Below are 19,790 nucleotides of genomic sequence, written 5' to 3' on the forward strand. Positions count from 1 at the left end.
TTCCTCTCTCTCTCTCTCTTTTCCTTCCTTTCCTTAAAGCAGCCCCTTTAGAATCTCTTGCAGAGCTGGTTTGGTGGAGGTGTATTCTTTTAGACTTCTTTTGTCTGGGAAGCTTATTATTTGGTCTTCTATCTTGAGAGCCTTGCTGGATAAAGTACCCTTGGTTGTAGACCTCTGGTTCTCATTACTTGGAATATTTCTTGCCATTCTCTTCTGGCTTGGAGTGTTTCCATTGAGAAGTCAGCTGTTAGCCTTATTGAGGCCCCCTTGTATGTTACTTTCTGTTTTTCCCTTGCTGCCTCTAATATTCTGTCTTGAAATTTTGCCATTTTAATTATGATGTGTCTAGAGGTGGGCCTCTTTGGGTTCCTCTTGATTGGGACTCTCTGTGTTTCCTGGATTTGTGTGACTTTTTCTCTCATCAAATTAGGGAAGTTTTCCTTCATTATTTTTTCAAATAGGTTTTCTATACCTTGCTCTCCTTCTTCTCCTTCTGGTATCCCTATTATACGGATATTATTACGTTTCATATTGTCTTGCATTTCTCTTAATCCCTCTTCATTCTTTCTGAGCCTCTTTTCCTTTTCTTGCTCTTTCTGGGTGTTCTTTTCTACTTTGTCCTCTAGCTCGCTAATCCAATCTTCTGCTTCATCAATCCTGCTTTTCATTCCTTCTACTGTGTTCCTCAGTTCAGAAATGGCATTCTTCATTTCCTCTTGGCCCTTGTTGAGAGTTTCTATTTCCTTTTTCATGTTTATATAGTTTGCAGGGAGATCATTGTAGCTTCCTTCTAGTTTCTGGTAGCTTATTGTGAGTTCATTGAGCTTCCTGATAATAATCATTGTTTTGAACTCAATATCTGATAGTTAAGTTGCCTCTATTTCATTTAGCATTTTTTCTGAGGCTTCCTCCTTTCCCTTCATTTGGGTATTGTTTGTTTTCTCATTGTTCGTGGGATTCTTCTTGTTAGCCTCTGTTTCTTAAATTGATCTGTTCTGGTTCCCTGTGATTATGGTGTGGTAGAATACCTGTGAGATTCAGTGGTGCAGTCTCCTTCGTGTATCCTGGTGTTCACAACTTCCTCCTACTCTTTTTTGTGATCAGTTGGAGGAGTAAGGCAAAATGGTTTAAGACAGCAAGACAGTATACTATGATATTTACATTAGCAGCCAGTAGAGAAGAGATGGGATATCCTTTGGCTACTTATAGTGTTTAACCGTGATCCTCCACCCTACTAGCCACGTTTTAGAAAGGATGGAAAGAAGGTAAGACTCTTATTGGGGACGAGAGGATTGTTAGTTGGATCTAGAAAGCTGTGAGGCTGTGGGAGGTCAGATTCTGAGGTCGGGTTGGAATAAAGATTAGTAAATAGGAGTAGTGTGTAAAAGAATAGAGACAACCCCCACAATAATATAGTTCAGGAAATTGCAAAGTGGGCTGAGATCAGGTAGGGGTGTTGAGTAGTATTTACAATTGTATGAACTAGGTCTTATTTACAGTAATATTAAAGCAACAATCTTGTGGCAGAATCTATGAGATCTAGATAACAAGAATAAGGAGTATAGAACCTTGAGAGGTGTACTAATGGAACACAAATGAAGGATAGTAAATTATCAACACACTGTAACTGAGATAACAGGGGGAACCTATCAAATGACAGTATAACCAGCCAAGCAAAGAAGATACTTTCTTTTTCAGAAAGAAAAAGAATACCAAAATACTATTAAAATAAAAAATGTCAGAAAAGTGAGAAAAAGACAATACAAATTTGCAGTAACTTGCAAGCTCAAAAAAAAAAGGGAAAAAAGCAGAAGATGGAGTGCAGGAGAGATAAATTTGGAATGGAAGGAATAATACTAGGATGAATGGAAGAGAAACATAAGGGATTGAGGGAGATAAAAATAATAAGAATTGAAAAATAAAAAGTCCTTAAAACACAAGATAAAATCAATCAACCAACAACAGCCAAACAAAACAAAACAAAACAAAACAACCTCTTGTTGTTTGAAATGCTTATCACTCTTCCCAGTCAAATCTCAGTAAGTCTCTCAGGTACTATCCCCAGGGCCAGCAGGGCGCTCTCCCCAGAGCCAATCTGAGTTTACCCTACAGAACCCTGGGCGTTCCCGAGCACGCTCTCCAGAGCTCACTGACCTGGTCTCCCGGGCTCTGCCCCCCCCCCCCAGGACTCCTGTGTCTTTTTGGTTTCACGATGCACGCGCCGGAGATCGCAAGGAGTCGTGCCCTTCCCCCAAATTTCACCCCGGCGGGCACTATGTTCTCGAGAAGCAACCGCACCTTTTCTGGATTCACAGTGCAATCTCTGGGGATAGTAAAGGGGCGTGCCCATCCACCAAATTTTTCAGTTTCGGGCTCTAGGACCACTCTAAGCACCATGTCCCTTCTGGGTTCACAGTGCGAGAGTCAGGATTCCCAAGGAGGCGTGTGCTTCCACGGTTCACCACCGCAGGCTCCAGAAACCTGAGAACGCCCACGCCCTTTCCTTGATCAGGGCTACGAGGTCTGGGTTTTCCACCGATCCACACTCCCACTGGGCTGGTGGTATGGGCACACGTCCAGAACGCCCCTGGTCGTGCAGGCTGGAGGCACTCACTTCTCCCAGAGCTATGGGTGGGTGCTCGCAGCCCCTGCGCGATTGTCTCCCAGTCCAACTCCCCTCTCTGTGCCTTCAAGCCACAAGGTCTCCCCTGGTGTTGCTCAACCCCCATAGTCGGGGGAGGAAGCAGCAACTCCGCTCTCCCGGGTGCCCTGAGGCAGACCGGGAGCACCAGGCCTGGGGACTGCATCCCCCTGCTCCCCGAGCTGATCCCTCAGTCCCTGTTGTCCTGAAGCAGTCTCCTTACCGTCTAGTTTTTCAATGTCCGCTATAATTTTTGATGTCCTGTTTTCAAAAATGTTTCGGTAACCTAGGCCACTTGCTCTGTTCCTCCGCCGATCCGAGAGTTTCCCTCCCCTGCACAGAAGCCGAGAATCACGCTCCCTGGAGCAAAGCCACCATCTTTTTCCCCACCCTCCGTGATTTTTAAACTTGAGTGTACAGTTCCCAGCATGGCAGAATGCCCCAGAAAAAACAGTGGCTGACTGCAGGCACAGTGGAATGGGTAGGGGATTGTATGATCTACAGAGAGATGCTGAGACTTAAAAGAAAAATGATCACCTTAGACAACACCCATCAAATGGGACTGGTGTTTCTCTAAGCTCTTACCAGCTTTCATAACTGAAATCCTAACAGGGCCAAATCTAGGAAAAGAGGCCAGATCCCAACTACAACAAAACTCCATTTCCCCAAACTGTTACTCTCTAGATTATGATCCCAATCTAATGATCTTTGTAATTCTCTCTGGGAATTTCTTGTTTAATCTCCCTTAAGTTTTCCTAACAGCTACCACCATATCTCCTGAACTCCAAACTGAGGCCTCACCATACATCACAGGAACTTTCCCAAAAGCCTCCTCTCTGAATAATTCTGCACTCAACCTGAAAGGGCAGAGCAGATGGGCAAAACCCTTTGCAGAGGCACCAAAACAGTCACTGAGGTGCTGGGATTTGAGAGCTATCAAGGAGACACTGCAATTTCAGAAACCCCCAAAATCATTTTTTAAATATAGTTTATTGATTATGCTATTATAGTTGTCCCATTTCCCCCCTTCATTCCCCTCTACCCTGCACACCCTCTCCCACCCACCTTCCCTCCCTTTAGTTCATGCCATGTGTCATACTTATGAGTTCTTTAGCTTCTATATTTCCCTACCATACTATTCTTACCCTCCCCCTGTCTATTTTCTACCTGCCATCTATGCTTATTCTCTATACCTTTTATCCCTCTCTCCTCCTCCCACTCCCCTGTTGCTAACCCTCCATGTGATCTCCATTTCTGTGGTTCTGTTCCTGTTCTAGTTGTTTGCTTAGTTTGCTTTTGTTTTTGTTTTAGGTGTGGTTGTTAATAATTGTGAGTTTGCTGTCATTTTACTATACGTGTTTTTTATCTTCTTTTTCTTAGATAAGTCCCTTTAACATTTCATATAATAAGGGCTTGGTGATGATGAACTCCTTTAACTTGACCTTATCTGAGAAGTACTTTATCTGCCCTTCCATTCTAAATGAAAGCTTTGCTGGATAGACCAATCTCAGATGTAGGTCCTTGCCTTTCATGACTTGGAATACTTCTTTCCAGTCCCTTCTTTCCTGTAAGGTCTCTTTTGAGAAATCAGCTGACAGTCTGATGGGAACTCCTTTGTAGGTAACTGTCTCCTTATCTCTTGCTGCTTCTAGAATTCTCTCCTTCATTTTTACCTTGGGTAATGTAATTATGATGTGCCTTGGTGTGTTCCTCCTTGGGTCCAACTTCTTTGGGACTCTGAGCTTCCTGAACTTCCTGCAAGTCTATGTCCTTTGCCTCATTGGGGAAGTTCTCCTTTATTATTTGTTCAAATAACTTTTCCACTTGTTGCTCTTCCTTTTCCCCTTCTGGTACCCCTATGATTTGGATGTTGGAACATTCAAAGATGTCCTGGAGGTTCCTAAGTCTCTCCTCATTTTTTTGAATTCTTGTTTTTTCATTCGTTTTTCTTTGGTGTTTCTTTCTTCCTTCTGGTCCACTCCATTGATTTGAGTCCCAGTTTCCTTCCCATCACTATTGGTTCCCTGTGCATCTTCCTTTATTTCACTTAGCATAGCCTTCATTTGTTCATCTAATTTGTGACCAAATTCAACCAATTATGTGAGCATCCTGATCACCCTTGCTTTGAACTATGCAACTGATAGGTTGGCTATCTCTTCATCGCTTAGTTATATTTTTTCTGGAGCTTTGATTTGTTCTTCTGTTTGGGCCATTTTCTTTTCTTTTTTCTTTTTTCTTTTTTTTTTTTGTCTTGATGCACCTGTTACGTAGTGAGGGGTGGAGCCTTAGGTGTTCACCAAGGCAGGGCAACCCAGTCACTGGGTTTGACCCAGTATGTGGGAGAGGGATCCAAGAAGGAACAATGGTGCTTGCTCTGCTCTCTGTCAGATTTCAGTCACTTCCCCCACTTCCCACAAGCAAACTGGGTCCCTCTGGTGTTGATTCCCAGGTGGGTGGGTGGGTTTGTGTACATTCTAGGACCCTGTGGGTCTCTCCAACGTACTCTCCTGTGAGGCTGGGAGTCTATTCTGGCACCTCAACCCCCACAGGTGTTTTCAATCGGTGTTTTGAGGCTTTGTTTCCCTTCACTGGCACCCTGGGTTGCGCAGTCTGTCTCACTCCCCAGTTTCGCCTGGTTCATCTGCACGCAAATGTGGGACCACTCAGTCCACCAGCTGCCTTGTGCACTGTGCCCTGCTCCAGTCTGCCACCTCGCTGGGTCTGCCCACTGCCTCCCCACGGGCTCCCGGGTCTGCCAGGCACTGCTTTGTCACAAGCACTCTCTGCCTGGCTGCCTGACTTTGCCCCTCCTACCGGTCTGGATGAATGTTTCTTCTTTAACTCCTTGGTTGTCACACTTCCATACAATTCAATTTTCTGTCAGTACTGGTTGTTTTTTTTTGTTTGTTTCTAAATTTTGCTTTACTTAATTTGGTTGTGTGAGGAGGCACAGCGTGTCTACCTATGCCTCCATCTTGGCTGGAAGTAGAAACCCCCAAAATCTTACCAATCAAATCTCACAGTTAGAGAGTCATCTCTACAGCTCAAACCTTCAGGTTATCCCACAACATATGCTATGCTTTAGTGCTTTCTAAGAGGACAGGATTACAAGATAGGAGGAATGGTGTATGTTAAGTTTGCCTTCCATTGTCCTCATTCCCTCTAACTCCCCAGACAAACTAAAACACACAGCAAGGAGGCACACATCCAGATCTGGTATTTGGATAGATTTTGTATGGCCCAGTGACCTTCAGTACGTTAACACTGTCTCTCTAGAGTCGCTTATGCAATATGGCTATATTTCATGTAAAATCTCACATTCACATTCTGGGTACATAACAAACAATATTTGTTTGCACTCTTGTATCTCTAATATTTGGTTAATCTCACCTTGCCTGAAAAAAAATTACGAAGAATTATAGGAGGTAAATTATAATTGACAAAAAGCCTCCCAATCTCTACACACACACACACACACACACACACTTCATTTCTGGAGTCATCTCAACTCTTCTGGAATTCTAAGGACTTGATTTTCACACTACAGGTTCTGAAAACCAAAGATCTTCCCAAATAAGCTTTACCAGACCTATTTTCTCCATGCCTTCCACTAGCGAGAGTCAGACAGGAGAAAGCAAGATCCAGCCTGCAGAAGCTACCACATGATCAGGTACAGCTTCTCTGCTAAGAAGCTTAGCCTCAAACCCTGCATGTCAACTCCTCATCATTTCCAGTAGCTGGAGAACCACCACCATATGGCACACATATAAAATTCCAGGCAAGAAGAGGCAGAGAAACTGGCTTTGTTGCCAATAGCTTTAGCTAGTAATATCTAGCACTTTTCATTTGATGACTTTAAATTAATAAAGCAGCAAAATAATAACAATCGTCAAGCAGTGATTTAATAGATATGTAAAAGAGGAGGTTCTGTTTCCACATTAGCCATCAATTAGGGCAGACCAGCATCAGCCATCCACTTTTTAGATCGGCAATGTCCAATAGAATATTCTGTGATGATGTAAATGCTCTCTCTAATTCATGCTGTCCACCAAAGTCCCAGTCACACATGGCTATTGAGCAACTGAAATGTGACTAATGAAACTAAGGAACTAAACTTTAAATTTGGTTTAATTTTAATTAACTTAAATTTAAACTGTCACAAATGGCTAGTGACTACCATATTAAATAGCACACAGTATCTTCATTTCACAAATGGCACACCCCTGCAGTCCTGTGAGGGCCCAGTCAAACATCAGATGGGAAAAGGCTTTGAGAGCCCTGATGGGCAGCACGAACATAAACTGGAATCCTGAGGCCTTGTAGCAGAGGTCCCTCTAGGGGACTGAAATCTGGTTTATAGCACAGAGTATCTCCTGCCAGTTCCACTTCAGGAGAACCTTAGCCAAGGAATGAACAAGAGCAATGGCTCTCCAGAGGAGTCAAATAGGAGGCCAGGGATCCATCAGTACTATATCTCTTCTAAGGACAAGAATTATGGGTAATTCCCCTCTCTTCAGAGCTAATTGTTAAAACAGGTACCTACTCCATGAAACAAAAATGCTCAAGGGCCATCTCCATAATTGAAAGGAAGGCTGGGCGTAACTGAATGCAAACATAAATAGTGGATAAAAACAAGTACAGAATACCATACCCTCCCAAACAATTGAGATATCACTTTCAAAGACAGAGGGGTGTGGGACAGAAAATAATTTACTGACAAGGGGCAAAGTAATAATGCACTGCCCTGGATTTCTTTAGTTCATGTAGTGCCAAAAAGAACTAAATGGAAAATTAAACTCCACTGAATAGCTTCTTACGAGACTAATGGAAACCAAAAGGCTCAACAAAGCAAGAAAATCACTTCATAATCAATTTTAGTCATATACAGCCTTGTGGTTTTCCTCTACTTCTGAGGAGGTCTGAAGGAATCATCTCCATTAACAAATGTGCACTGGCTACACCAACATTTTCCAATGACTTTTTTCTTCCTTGCACCAACCTCAAGGTCCCAAGAAGAGAAAGACCAAAGAGAACAGATAGGAAAATCTAGGGTATCTACCTTCTCTCATGCAGCCACAACTAACATCTCTGAGCAAGTCTCCTAGGCCTATATTTATACTTCTGATCTCAAAAGAACCTGTTATGTAACTGAAGGCTACCATTTTCAATGGGGGGTTGACATATGTTATTACACTTGGCAGTGGATTGTGAATGATGGATTTGTCTCCAAATAAAGCTATACATAAACACAAAACTTGCTGGATACAAATTTTACCACCCATTGGACACACTAATGGAAATATTTAAACAATTCATTAGGTTTTTCATTAAAAAGTCAACATGTGTCCATCCATTCTCACATTGCCACAATGCATATGATATGAACACAAGTAGATCATTCTAGATGAAAAGCTGTGGGCTAAGGTTTTCTTGAAAAATAAAAATACTGACTAATTAGAATGTGCCAAGTCCTGATCAGAGTTTTCCGTTTTAATCTGACTACTATCCAAGTCCCTGTCAAAACCAGCCTCAGAGAGCAAACATCTGAGGAAGGCAATCTAAAAGACAGGTTCTTTCTCCATTCTTCTCAGTGCATTCTATATTACAGTCCACTTAAAATAAAAGAATGCTTACTGGATTTGTCCCCTACAAAACAAAATTATTCAACCCTGCTTCCTTTAACCTCAGCTTTTGTTCAGGGTCTATATAAAAATCAAAGTGAAAAAAATGTTTTTCTACATTTTCAGAAGAAAGTCTTGTTAAAGATATTGTCCATCACATAATTTAATGTCTATTGTGAAAATGCTTTTTTTTGACTTCCAGCCAAGATGATGGCATAGGAAGATACGCTTTGCTTCCTCACATAACCAAAAGAAGGATGACAACAAATTTAAAAACAAAGAAACAAGGAGAACTGCCAGAAAATCAAGCTGTATGGAAGTCCAACAACCAAGAAGTTAAAGGAGAAACATTCATCCAGACTGGAAGGAGGGGTGGAGATGGGCAGCCTGGGTGGAGAGGATGTGCAGCAAGGCAGCGGCTGGTGGACAGGAAGGTCCCACATTTGTGTTTGGATAAATCATGAGGGCCAACTGGGGAGTGAGACAGTCCATGCAACCCAGGGTTCCAAAGTGGGGAATAAAGCCTCACAACAAACTCACAACTATCAACAACTGAACCTAAAAAACAAAAACAAAAACAAACTAAGCAAACAACTAGAACAGGAACAGAATCACAGAAATGGAGATCACCTGGAAAGTTATCAGCAGGGAGGGGGCAGGGGAAGAATGGGGGAAAAGGTACAGGGAATAAGAAACATAACTGGTAGGTACAAAAAGACAAGGGGTGAATAGTATAGGAAATGGAGAAGCCAAAGAACTTATATGTAGGTCCCACGGGCATGAACTAAGGCGGGGAGGATGCTGGAGGGAGGGGGGATGCAGGGGAAGAAGGATAAAGGGGAGAAAAAAAATGGGACAACTGTAATAGCACAATCAATAAAATATACTTAAAAATGCTTTTATATCTGTTCTTACTAGTAACAGGAAAAAAGTTTATTTCTCAGCAAACAACCAATATAATTATTGGCTATTTTATTAGATAATAATTATGTGATTCATTATATTTCTCCTTTTTCTTAACTTCCAGGACATTCAAAATTACATTTAATGTTTAGGTCCTGTAACCAAGTAGCTAAAGTGGTTATTACATTTGTTTTCCTCCATCCTACACCCATAGGGAGTTTAAATTAATTTTAATTTATGTTTAAACAGTCTTCTATACATATACATCTTTACTAAAAACTACTTTAAGTCCTTTTAATTAGCAGTCAGCCTTATAAAAGAGTTGTACTACCATACTACGAACACTGCACTACCAATGTTATCACAATATGGTATCGATAGTTCACTTGATAAATTCTCATCCTAAAAGAAATATTCAACAGATACAGTGAGTACAGGCAGGGCAATAAGAAAACATGCAAAAAGATACAATATCCCTCAGGAACAATAGGAATAGGGCAATGCCCTCTAGGGAAGTTGGACTACAATATAAATTCTAAACAGGGCAAATACTACTTTTTACAGATAAGAAAATTGATGACAAAGAACTCAAGTAACTTGCCCTAGCCCTTGGCTCTCTCCACTATACCACGCTGTTGTGCCATGAGCCACTGCTAAGAAGAGAGCCTTCACAGACCATGTGGATGGCTCAAAGACCACAGAAGACAACCCTCGGGTGACAGAGGCTACACCTGCTAAAAAATGAGGTCACCTCAAGCATTCTCATTGAATCTTAGTAAATATGTACACAGTAAATCATGAGATTTCTAACCTTTAAGCGGGTAAGAGGGAATAAGGCAGAAAAGAGGAAACTAGCAGTTACCAGTCACCAATCGGTGCTAGGCACTGGAATAGCTGCTACACTTGTCTTATTTCATTTTCACAACAATCCTTCTCTTCCAAATCTCTGATTTAATCTTCTGCTTCATCTACTCCACTGCCAATACCCTGTAATGTATTCTTCATTTCTGACTGGTTCTTTCTTATATTTTCTAGTTCTGTTTTTATGTTTCTTATCTGTTTGTTGATGTGCTAAGTTCATCTACTCTTCCCCTAAGTTCATTGGGCATTCATAAACCACTGTTTGGAACTCTGCACCTATAAGATTGCTCGTTTCCATTTTGTTTACTTCTATTTTAGGGATTTTATTCTGTTCTTTCATTTAGGACATATTTCTTTGTCTTCTCATTTTGGCAGCCTCTCTGTATTGGTTTCTATGTATTATGTAGAGCTGCTACATCTCCCAGACTTGGTAGGGTATCCTTATATAGTAGATGTTCTGTAGAGTTCAGTGACACAGCCTCCCTGATCACCTGAGTTGGGCACTCCAGGTGCATATACTGTGTGGGCTGTGTACACCCTTCTGTTGTACTTGAGCCTTGACTGCTGTTAGTACATAAAGGGAAGGGATTTACCCCTGGGCCAACCAGCTGAAAGGACTGTGTACAACCACTGTGGAGGATAAGCTGTGTAGGGGCCCACCCCATGGAGCAGAACTTACTTCAGCAGGGCTCTGGTGCCAACTGTGCTTGCCCCTTTAATGTGTATCTTGTGGAGGTGGCTCTGGGGCCTCCTGGGATGTGCAAACCAAGGTCAGCTACCACCTGTGTCCTGCCCAGGACCACCCAGCATGTGCTACAGAGATCTGCAGATGGCTGTTGCTTGTGCTGGGCTTGGAGGTGCTGTGAACCAAAGTTGTCTGCTGCTAGTGCTGGGCCTAGGGTCACTTAGTGAGAGACACTGGGCATGCTAAGGCCAGATGCTGCTTGTCTGAGAGATTTTAGGAAAGTCTGAAGCATGAGCCCAGATAGGCCATTCATATGGAAAAGCCACTGGAAATGGCATGGGTACACCCACAAGTTGCATGGCACAGTGTTATCAGGAAATCACCAGAGCAGGGCAAAGAGTGTAAGCCAAGTTGATAACTCAGATATGGCTCCCAACTGCTGGCTCTATGTGGGTAGGGCTCAGCAAAGGAACAATGGCCTCTGCCAGGACTTCCATCTGGGAAAAAGCTGCCCCTCCAGCTCTCACCCTGATGCTAAACAATTCACTTCCTCCTATGTCCTTGGTGCCTTTTCAGCTGCTGCTCCAGCACTGGAGCTTAGAGCAAGTGAGCCCAAGTAAGTCCATGTGCAGGCCCATTAAAAGGAATGCCTGGGATTCCAGAAGTCCTATGTCTCCCTCAACCACAATTCCCGCTGGTTTATACAGACAGAAGTTATGGTGCCTTCTCTTCTTGGAACTGGAATCCTGGGCTGAGGGGCCTGATGTAGGGCTAGGACCACTCACTCTTCAAGGGAGACCTCTGCAGCCGAATGTCCTTCCTGTTTTTTAACCACCACAAGTGGGTGTTGGACCGGCCTGTTTTGCATTTTGCATTTGCATTTTGGCACCCCTCCTGCCAGTCTCAATGTGGCTTCTTCTTAATATCCTTAGTTGTATGACATCTGCTAGATTTCTGGGGGTTCTGAATGATGGTTGTTCTGTAATTTAATTGTTATTTTGATGCAGCTGTGGGAGGATTCCAGTACCACATTTACCTGTGCTGTCATCTTGACCAAACTGACAACCATTATATTTTAAAAATCAAACATTACAAAAATATATAATCACCCTATCATACTTATAATTATCACTTTTCTTCAAGAATAATTAACAGAACAGTTTTCCAATATATACATTAATATATATTTATTAGTAATAATTATTTCAAGAATGGAATCATACCATATTTTGCTGTACAGCATGTTTTTTTATCATCTAGCAGCATGCCTTCAATATCACTCCATGTTGGCACATGTACATCTACCTCATATTTCTCAACAGTATCACAGTATTCTACTGCAGTGAATATAAGTCAATATAATTTTAACAGATAGGAAGTATGTAGGCTGGGGGGAAGAGAGTAGAGAAACAGAGAATGGAAAAGAAGCTTTAGGACAAAAAGTAACGTGAACAAAGGGAGGAAAGAAAGTCCAGGATACATCAAGGAAATGGAAGCTGTCCCATGGTTAGAAAACAAGGCAAGTGCACATAGGATCATGGGAGATAAGGAGGAAAGGAAGAAGTTGTGGGGCCTCACAATCGAGGTTGAGAAATTGGAAGTTAACTCTGTAGGCAACGGGGAGGCATTCTGGTTTTTTTAGGGGAAATCATATTACAATAAGAACAGTAGTTAGGCCAATTCAGTGGCCAATACGATGTATACGATGCATTGGGAGGCAGACATACCTGGAGTTGGGGAAACTGGTGAAAGAGCCATAGCTCAGTAAGAAGTCAGGGTGGGAATGAGATGGAGCAGTGAGAATGAAAATAAATAATGGGACATGGCAAAGCAAGGTGACTGATGAGACTGGACTGCGGGAAAAGAAAGGGAGAAAGATGCCAAAGTTTCAAGATGAGGTAACTGGGAGAATGATAATGCTATGATTAAATGGGAAGAAGAATGGGTTTTGAAGAAAATGACCTTGAGTTTGGTTTAAAAGAGCATGTAGCACCACTGGAACAGGTGGATAAATATCAGGCAGCTGAGAATATGGATTAGGGACTCAGGGGTGAAGTTGAGGCTGAAAACACAGGCTTAGTAGTCATCTGCATGGCAGTAAGGGCTGGACCCATGAAGCAGAAAGCTGAGAAAGAAAAAATAATAGTTATGACATAATAACATAAAGCTGAAAGGTAGGAGGGAGAAAAGGAGTCAGAGAAGAGGTAAGAATGGACTCCAATGAAAAAACAAATGTAGAAGAAATATCCCAAGTTTAACTTCTACATAAATAAGAGTTATTAAAAATAATAATAAGGTATTATATTTATAGGCTTTCTTCCTTCTCCCCTCTCCCAGCTCCACTCATAGGGCTAGCAATCAGACATGAACGCCAGCCCCGACCCCAGGACTCTATCTTCCAACCACTAGCCATCTCTTCATTCCTAATCCAGCATTGTACTATGGTCCCACCTCTTTCCATGAGGTCCATGCTGTGTTGGGGAGATGAGGCCATAAGGACACAGAGAGACTCTAAGAACCAATATGGAGCTGATGGGCCACAAGCCTGGGTCCCTGAGGTAAAACAACAGCTTATGGGAATTGGGGGGCAATCAATGAGTCAAAGTGGGTAATATTGGTTTAAGTTCTTAGGTGTGGGAGCTGTGAGGCTATGGGAGGGAGCTTCCAGAAGTAAGAAAAGGCCACACAGCTCTCAAACAATAAGGAGGGGGAAAGCGTCTTCAGAGTAAAAGTTACCAGACCATCTCCCCCATGTCCAAAATGGCTACATGTGGCAAGTGTCCAGGCACCCATCCACTTCCAGGTGCCCACTCTCTTTTTCTACCAAGGCAGTTGAGGCAGTCAGCACCCATGTTTACCATAACTTGGGAACTCCTTACCCTACCTGGACCAGTACACCTCTGCTCCAGACTCTATCTTCACCCTCTCTTTCTATTTCGAGCTATTATTGAGCCTGTCAAGCTGCTACCTCTGGAGTGCAGGCTCATCTGAAAAGATGACACAGAATTCTGACCTTCTGCTTCCTGTTGCTGCTCAGCCCACAGTGGTTCTTTCATTCACTCATTCAGCAAACATTTGCTGACTACTTACTGACTGGGTGCCCTTTCCTTTTTTGTCATTACTCTGAAAAAGAATAGTAAATTCAAAAACATCATGAAACATTTTCAAAATCCAAATTACCCCTCATCAGCTGATTAAGAATAAAGTCTTTCTGCCCTGACTGGCGTAGCTCAGTGGATTGAGCAGGCTTTGAACCAGGCATCACAGGTTCGATTCCCAGTAGGGCACATGCCTGGGTTGCAGGCCATGGCCCCCAGCAACTGCACATTGATGTTTCTCTCTCTCTCTCTCTCTCTCTCTCTCTCCCCACCTCTTCCCTTCCCTCTCTAAAAATAAATAAATAAAATCTTTTTTAAAAAATAAAAGAATAAAGCCTTTCTAATAAATGGGTTTACTCCTCATGGGAACACGTGCCCATGTCCTCAAATGCCAGGGCTCAGCTCATTATATCTGAGCAGTACAGTGTAACTTCCTGTGCCAACTCCACCAGCCCACCCAGCTCCTGTCCATCAACTCAGCTTCTAAGAACAATTTCCGGGGCAATGATAAGAAAAGCAGTCCTGAAGAAGTACAAGTATGCTATCCACATATCTCAACTTCAAGCTTTTCCAGCTCAACTCCCAGCTAGACTGCCTATACTGTGACGGATATGCTCAGATTCCCCCTTCACCGAAAGATTTGCTCCAGTCAGCAGGCAATCTACAGTGTCAGATCCTTCAAGGCCTGTCTCTCCTGCAAAGAGCTACTTTAACCAAGGTCATGATCTTTGGGAACAGCCTGTAACTATGACTGAACCAGGCATGGGTACAAAAAGCTAACCATTTTGGCCTAATGTAGGACAATCTGAAGGACAACACTCAATGCCCATGGCTTTGTTGGGCTTGCATCACAGTTTCACTGCTTCCTCTGTCCAATCTTACTTCCTCCTCCTTTCTTTCATATGTGCGGATCCCTAATAAATACTAGCTTCTATCTCAGTTTCTACTTCAGGAGAACCCATCTAAAGACTTTTCAGACTTGTGAAGCAGCTACACATTGGGGGCCCTACTTGTGGCAAGACCCCAAGCTCTCATATGGCTAGACCACTGTCTTAGAGGAAGGAGCAGAAAACAAGAAATATTCCCTCTGTGACTATGAAACATTTGGAGGATTTCTCCCAAAAGACCTTTTGTGAACTGAAATAAAAAGCAAGCAAAGATTAAAGTATCTAGTACCACTCACCAATCATAACCACATTCCTCTAGCTAGCACACACTACCCCTTTACTCAATCACTGGTTCAGATAATATATCCTCACAGAGACCTCTGACTCCTCACTCTTAGTGGAAGCCCGACCTTCTATACCATAGAATACATACAAGCTATCAGATGGGGTCTCCCCAACTTCTCACTTGCAAATGGATGGTGTGCACCTTATTTCTTTTTTTTCTTCCTTAAATATATTTTTATTTAATTGTTGTTCAAGTAGTTTTCTGTCTTTTACTCCCATCCCAGCCAACCCCCCAGCCCACCCTACCTCCCTCCCATTTCCACCCCCCTAGTCTTTGTCCATGTGTACTTTATACTTGTTCCTGTAATCCACCTTATTTCCTAACCACCCTCTCTCCTGAATCTTCCACTTGTCCCCGTGTACCAGATCATCAGCATATATACATACCCTCCAGTTTCTTCAACATGGAAGAACTGAAAACATTATGCTAAGTGAAAGAAACCAGGCATAAAAATGTCACATATTGTATGACTCCTTTTATATGAAATATCCAGAATAGCTAATCCATAAAGACATAAAAGAGTTTGGTGGTTGCCAAGAGATAGGAAGAGGAAGTAATGGGGAATAACTCCTTAACAGGTACGGTGTTTCCCTTTGGGGTGATAAAATTGTTTTGGAACTAAAAGTGGTGATTGTGAATGTACTAAACGCCATTGAATTGCTCACTTTAAAACAATTAACTTTAACATTGGCAAATATGTAAGGGTTTGATCTCCAAAATATATAAAGAACTCAAATGACTCCACTCCAGGAAGACAAAAAAAAATTAAAAAATGGGCAAAAGACCTGAACAGACACTTCTCCAAGGAGAACATACAGAGGGCCCAGAGACATATGAAAAGATGCACAGCATCACTAGCCATCAGAGAGATGCAAATTAAAACCACAATGAGATACCACTTCAAACAGGTGAGAATGGCCATCATAAACAAATCAACAAACAAGTGCTGGAGAGGATGTGGAGAAAAGGGAACCCTAGTGCACTGTTAGTGGGAAGGCAGACTGGTGCAGCCACTGTAGAAAACAGTGTGGAAGTTCCTCAGAAAAGTAATAATGGATCTGCCTTTTGACCCAGCAATTCCACTGCTAGGATTATACCCTAAGAACCCTGAAACACCAATCCAAAAAAACCTATGCACCCCAATGTTCATAGCAGCAAAATTTACAATAGTGCTGGAAGTAATCTAAATGCCCATCAGTAAATGAATGGATCAAAAAACTATGGTACATTTACACGATGGAATACTACCCAGCAGAAAGAAAAAAGGAGCTCCTACCCCTTGTGACAGCATGGATGAAACTGGAAAGCATTATGCTAAGTGAAATAAGCCAAGTGGTGAAAGACAAATACCATATGATCTCACCTTTAAGTGGAACCTAATCAACAAAACAAACAAGCAAGCAAAATATAACCAAGACATTGAAATTAAGATCAAACTGACAGTAACCAGAGGGGAGGTGGGAGGGGATAATGGGTAGGAAAGGGGATGGGTTTTCAGGAACAACTATAAAGGACACTTGGACAAAACCCAGGTGGGGTGGGATCAGGGGAGGGAGATGGGGTGGAGTGGTGGGGGGAAAATGCAGACAACTGTACTTGAACAACAATAAAAAAAAGAAAAAACTATTAACTTTATGTGAATTTCACCTCATTTATTTAAAAAGACATAATAAAGAAAAGAAAAACTTTCCTACATCTCTTCTGAGTGTTAGCTTTTCTCATTTCCTTTCCTTTCTCTTATATTGAGAAACTTCTCAAGGGTTGTCTACATTTGAACGTACTCCTCACCTCTCACTCACTCCACAGCCCACTCCACTCTACTGCCACCCAGTGACAACCACTGGTGCTTCTTATTCCTCATCTCATGAGATTCTGTGGCAGCACCTCACACAAGTGATCAGTATCTCAGTCCTAAAGTACTCTGCCCTGAGCTCCTCGAGACTGCACACCTCTGATTACCTTCTACCTCTAGAGTCTACCCCTCCACAGGTTCCTTTGCTTATCCTCTTCTACCTACCTATAAGAGCTGAAATTTCTCAGAAATCAATGCTTGGATCTTCTCTGGGGTTTATCACACACATATACAGAGGAATGCACAGAAATAATATTAGAAAGATCTGCTAGATAATAAAATATACTACACAGTCTATATACTAAAATAGTACAGTAACTGCTACATGAATAACAGAATTAGCAATAGAACAGGAAAATATTTCCAAAATAGATGCAAATACAAATGGAAATTTAGTAGCTTCTCAAATCTGTGGGGAAAGGACAGACTTTTTAATAAGCAGTATTGGGGTAATTTAACAAACATACGGAAAAAAGATAAAATTAGCTCTATACCTTATGCCTATACATCAGGGAAAATTCCAAATAAACTATATATAATGTAAAAAATGAAACTATACAAATACCAGGACAAAACAGGTGAATTCTTCTGTAACCTGAATATAGTGAATAACTTTCCTAATTATGATTCAAAATCCAAAAGTAGTAACAAAATATTAATACATTTGATTATGTAAGTTTATAAATGCTTTAAATGCATGGAAAATATCATAAGCAAAGTAAAAAGACAAATGACAAACTGGGAAAAAATTTGCAACTTAATATTATAGACAAAGTATTAATATCCCTAATATAGAGAGATTTTAAAAATAAAGAAAAAGGCTCGGGCTGCGAACCAAAGCATCACAGGTTCGATTCCCAGTCAGGGCACATGCCTGGTTTGCGTGCCAGGTCCCCAGTGGGGGCCACATTGGAGGCAACCACACATTGATATTTCTCTCTCTCTCTCTCTTTCTCCCTCCCTTACCATCTCTAAAAATAAATAAATAAAATATTTTTTAAAAGATTTAAAAAAATAAAATAATAAAGAAAAAGACCAAGAGAACACTATTAAAAAAAGACAGAAGATATGAACATTTAGTTCATATAAAAATATATACAATGCCCTTTCACCATATAAAAAGATGCTCAACTTTGCTCAGAATAAGAGAAAGGTAAAAACAGCACTACAGAAGGAAACCATTTCTCTCATCATCTGTAGGTGAGACTTTAGGGAAACAGGCACTTGCACACAAAGCTGATGGAAATGCAAAATGGTACAACCCCTAAGGAAGGGAATTTGGCAACATCTAAAAAACTTACAACTGCATTTACCTTTGACCCAGAAATTTGGCTCCTAGGAGTTAATTCCAAAGACATATTAGCAACAACCTGAGTGAACTTCAAAGCAGATGCTTCCCCAGAGCCTCCAGAAAGGAACACAGCCTGGTGACACCCTGATTTCAGCCTGTGAGACCCTCAGCAGAAGACCTAGCTAACCAGTACCTGGACTTCTGACCTACACACTGTGAGACTAAGTCTGTGGTAATCTGTCAGATGGTCACAATTTGTAATATGATCCTGTAAATAGGAAAAAGGTTCACACCATGACCAAGAGAAGGGAATGAGTCAGCTGTGTGAAAACTTAGGCCATATACTGTGGCCACAGCAACAGACAGGCAGAGCTCAGGACTTAGAACACCTAAGGTTCTTGAGGCCAGCATTCTTCTCTGACCATCTAATGAGGGTGGGAGAGTGAAAGTTAGGAAGAAGATCAAGGAGGGAAAGACCCTAGCAGGATGCATTGCTGGTGAAGAGCATATGTACTGAGATTTCAAACTTACATCTATAATCTGTAAGTACTTTGATTTATTTTTCTTATCTCCTGGACACTCAGACTTTATGCTGGATGTCCTTGGAAAAGAAAAAAAAAATTAACAAAAACATAGCCTGTTATTTGGTACAAATTTCTCCTTTGTAAGTTTTCTTTTTTTATATGTCTATTTCTGCAGATAACTGAACCCAACTGTGATATCTGAATAGGTTTAACAAAGTACATTCTGCTCTACTTGCAAAGGGAGGGGACCCTTGGCCTCTTCCTTAAGACAGACAAAATGGAAGGGGATGCAAGATGCTCTGCTTATTTGTCTCCAAAAAGAATCTAGCGCCAGGCCAGGGACCAATTCCTGTGCCCAGCAGGGAGCAAGCTTTTGTTGAAAGAGCACCACAGGTGTGATGGGCACAGCACCAACTAACGAAAGTAAAACTGCTGCATCTTCCAGCTCAGGAAAGACAAGGAGAACCTGAAAACCACAGGAGATGAAGAGTGTCAGGCACAAGGGAACCAACTTTTATCTTACAGTTTCGTTGTTCCTAATGACTTGTTCAGGCCTCAAATCAGCCTGACTCCATTCTTTGGGAAGTGCGTTCTATGGAGGCTTTAAAAATATTATGAGATAATCAAGTTCCAATGCAGGAAAAAAACAGGTGCTGCCCACAGCCCTCCAGAGCTCAGTCAGACCCATCTCTCTTCCAATGTCCCCCCACTTCTTTCACCTGAAGAGGAGCCAACAGTACAAGTTTCCATCCAAAACCACCTCCATAAAAGTATGAAAATGGGAAGAGGGTAGTATAAGGAGGATAAATGGTAATGGAAAAAAAATACGATTAAAAAAAAAGTATGAGAGGAACCCACAGGACTTCCTGGAATGGGCACTGAGTGTGAAAGAGGTTGGTCCTTCTCTATGATGTTAAACGAAGTCCTCAAATCTCTCCATCTCTTGCCTATTATATCACTATCATCCACACATTTTTCAAAAACACTTTTAATTCATACTTTTAACCATGTATTTTACTATTCATTGTGTGAAGTAGGTTTTCTTTACTTTATCCTAAGTTTAGTCCCACTAAGATCAAAT

The 19,790-nt window shown here is 41.7% G+C and overlaps 1 protein-coding gene and 1 long non-coding RNA gene across 3 annotated transcripts in view; both read right to left on the minus strand.

Moving 5' to 3' along the window:
- SIL1 (SIL1 nucleotide exchange factor) overlaps positions 1 to 19,790 on the minus strand; it is a 226,711-nt gene that overhangs the window by 113,619 nt on the left and 93,302 nt on the right. The gene's annotated exons all lie outside the window — the stretch shown is intronic.
- LOC118498032 lies at positions 14,518 to 15,799 on the minus strand. The gene is made up of 2 exons (XR_004900549.1): positions 15,354 to 15,799; positions 14,518 to 15,183 (listed from the first exon to the last, which is right to left on the minus strand). It is a non-coding gene; the product is annotated as an uncharacterized LOC118498032 (long non-coding RNA).

Source organism: Phyllostomus discolor, chromosome 13 (genome assembly GCF_004126475.2).
Source record: "Phyllostomus discolor isolate MPI-MPIP mPhyDis1 chromosome 13, mPhyDis1.pri.v3, whole genome shotgun sequence".
NCBI lineage: Eukaryota > Metazoa > Chordata > Mammalia > Chiroptera > Phyllostomidae > Phyllostomus > Phyllostomus discolor.